The sequence below is a fragment of the Lepisosteus platostomus genome, chromosome 7, assembly GCF_059453375.1.
Source record: "Lepisosteus platostomus isolate fLepPlt1 chromosome 7, fLepPlt1.hap1, whole genome shotgun sequence".
Lineage (NCBI taxonomy): Eukaryota > Metazoa > Chordata > Actinopteri > Semionotiformes > Lepisosteidae > Lepisosteus > Lepisosteus platostomus.
The window spans coordinates 22679999-22683277 of NC_142617.1; the positions used below are offsets into that span (position 1 = coordinate 22679999).

Consider the following 3279-nt stretch of genomic DNA (forward strand, 5'->3'; position numbering starts at 1 on the left):
ACACGTCCCTATAAAGAACAGATACATTTTCTTATGGCGTTAATAAAAAACATTTTGCTTGATAATATTCTTAGCGGTCTCTTGGTGAATCAAACAGACACAGTGGCACATTTTCACCACGTTTTAACAGCTATGAAATTTAGAAAATGTTGTATGCCTTAAAATAATATAGATTTTAACATTATAACGGTCTAAAACGTTTTCTAAAATGTTTCTTAAAATAATTTCTACAGTCCAGTACATGCACCCCCAACGACACCTAAGATTAATGGTTTTATGGGGGGGGGGGGTTCTTAGAAGAGTTTATCGGTTTGGGTATAAGTACCAGCGGTTTAACAGGCGAAGTTTTGGCTGGATTCCAATTCTTACAGTCTCACGTTATCACCTAACTCGTCAGAATGGATCACGCCGATCAATTACAACAGTCTGAAGATATTCTATTTACAGGCTTAACACTGCTCGACTTGATAGACGAAGACCAGGACTCCACGAATTTCAGTGGTATGTATATCCGGCTTTTTGTGAGACAATTACAACGTCACGGTGCATGTCTCATGTTTGCTATAGTTACAAAACGTTGTATAATATTTGTATACTAGACAATATTGAATTATTATAATGGAATTACCAGGGAGTTGTTCCGTAATGTGGTCGTGACTGTGTGTATCCATTCATTTCCATTAGCCCCGAAAACCACAACTGTAAAAAGGCCAGTTACCGCGCAGCCCAACACTGGTGAGTAATTAGGACAATGTTTTGAATAACGCTTTACGACCATGTGAGTCTTAAAGACACCGGGGTATATATTCCACACCAAAACTCGTATGTGTCTATTCCGCAGATGCGGGCGAAGGGACAAGTCGCTACACATTTAAAAAACCTCGTTTGGGGTTTACAATACCACCGCAAAACCTTGTGGAGACACATGCGGATGTTCACGTCATACCAGAGGGTGCGGGGCATATTATCAGATCGCCTGAGAGAAGAGGTCGGTATTATATAAAACATTCTTTTAGCATGGCCATTTAAACGTGTCAATAATAAAAATCCCCACCGTTTTTCTATTTTTTGGTAATTTGCGGTGTTGAGTTCTTTCACTCATGCTATTTTCCCACTCCGTGCAGACCCCGGACCTTCAAAAAATAAACTGCGACGAGCCAACACGTTAACTGGGTCAACGAGCTCAAAACGTCTGAAATCAACAAGCAAAGGTTAATATAATTTAAGCATGGTCAAGATGTGTTATAATCCACTTACAGCAAACGTTACTTCTTTTGTTAGGATGTTAATTCGCTGAAAGATCCTACTTCGCGTAGTTTTCTGTTTGGGAGTGTTAAAAAACCTTATTTTAAAACTGCTTAGCTTTTAAAGTTAAAAGCGACTGGTCTGTGCGAGGGTCTATAGGCCGTTAACCACGCCGCTTGACCCAGTAGCGCCACCACAGCCGTAAAGGAAACCGGTGTAACAACATGTCCAGGTAACTTGTTCCATTCACCCGCAGCCCTTTGTGTAAGGATGCGCCACATGTGTGGCGTTTTTATCATAGTTATCGTAGTTTTCGGATTTTGACAGTTTAGATTTCATTGATTGTTGTGTTGAAAAGTCTTTTATTTTTATCACCGTCTAGTTTTCTGATTTTGAGATGTGGAGCATTGGCGTGGTATTAAAAAGTCTTTTATTTTTTCACACAGCAGCTGTATCGACGCGCGGCGAAACAAATGTGGCGGAAACGTCGGACCCTAAGGTGGTGACTGCATCGGAGACGGCTGTTAAGACACTGACCAAAGCCAGACGTGTCAAGCCTGCGGAGAGAAATCATAACGCGCCTAAAGACTTGGTGTTGGGTGATGTGCTAGATTCAGTGCGCGGTATTACACAGTCACTATCAACGGCAATCACTAATGAGGTGTCCAAAAAAGGAGCTTTAGAGCGTCTAAGAGCTGTTTTAGCCGGTGTACAGACCTTGTTTCCAAAACAGATCCAGGTTTTCACCGCTAACCTCTTAGATATAATTTCTACAGAAGATGCCGCTCTAAGCTCAGGATTTCAGACCATGATGATGATATTTCATGCTTCATTGGTGCAAATCCCCGGTGATAAATGACTAAGCATGCGGTCTAAAAAGTGTTTAAAAGACCGACCGCTTGCTACCATCAAGCGTTTGTACATAAATAAAAGAATTAAACTGGCAAAAGCATGTTTGTTGCGTCGTCAAAGATTCAGAGAGAGGCATCAGATTTCCCAAGGGCTGCCCGAACCACGCAATGAGAATGCAGTGGTAGAAAATAACTTAAGGCCCGAGGTCGTTGTAGCAGAACAGGATGTCGGTAACCGAGAACCGGTTGTACTGAACGATCTGAATCAGGTTGGTGGCGGTGCAGGAGCGAATAGAGACCCCTTAGTTTTCCTGGAGCGTATACGTAGTTATAACAGGTCTTATAATAATTTTAGAGCAACAGAGCACCATGAAGAATTTCGTTTTTTTAATCTTGACAGAATAACCTCGTATGTACAGGCTATAGACGCTGTGCATGGTGCAGTCCAGAGAATATTGGATGAACTTTCTCCAAACATCGGGGGGAATGATTTTGTACAGCTTTGTTTGACTGCGGGTGGTTTTAACAAACCCTTGTTCTCACGCAGGAGACACCCCGGAGAATTAAATGCTGCCGATTTTTTAAGTCACATCATAGACCTCTTAGAGAGCCACACAGAGGTTCTCACCGATGACAGCCTCCGATTAGTGGTAATGATAGTTAGGAATATGCAGGGGGGTGCCCGCCGAAGATTTAAATCCATTCTGTACAGCCGGGTAATTACTCAGAAAAAAGCGCACCTTATCGACTTACATTACACGGGCGGTAATCTGTGTTTCGCCGGGTGTGTGTACGGTTTGTTGAATGAAGGTTGTACCAATGGGGAAATGTTACAGGGCGCTAAACGAATGCACAAAGAGTTGGGTTTTCCAGAGAATCGGAAAATTAGTTTGTCAGACATTACCGCTTTTGAAAAACATTTAAAGGTGGTCATTAAAATTTTGTACCAAGACCAGGGTGATTGGAAATATTTTACAACGGGGCCCACACCACCAAATTCTAAAATACTTTTTGTTCTACTGCATGAAGAGCATTTTTATGGGGTTTTAAATATTAAAGCTTTTGTGGGGGCGGCGTATTTTTGCACTAACTGCCATGCGGCGTATAGCCACAAGAATGCACACGCCTGTGTTAAAGCTTGTAAAACCTGTTTAGATCCCCAGTGTTGCGAAATTGATGCAGA

At 42.0% G+C, this 3279-nt stretch overlaps 1 long non-coding RNA gene across 1 annotated transcript; it reads left to right on the plus strand.

Moving 5' to 3' along the window:
- The first annotated feature begins 814 nt into the window (after window positions 1–814).
- Window positions 815–2313, plus strand: LOC148658473 (uncharacterized). Its single transcript, XR_015940556.1, has 3 exons — window positions 815–988; window positions 1125–1211; window positions 1692–2313. It is a non-coding gene; the product is annotated as an uncharacterized LOC148658473 (long non-coding RNA).
- Window positions 2314–3279: the final 966 nt, after the last annotated feature.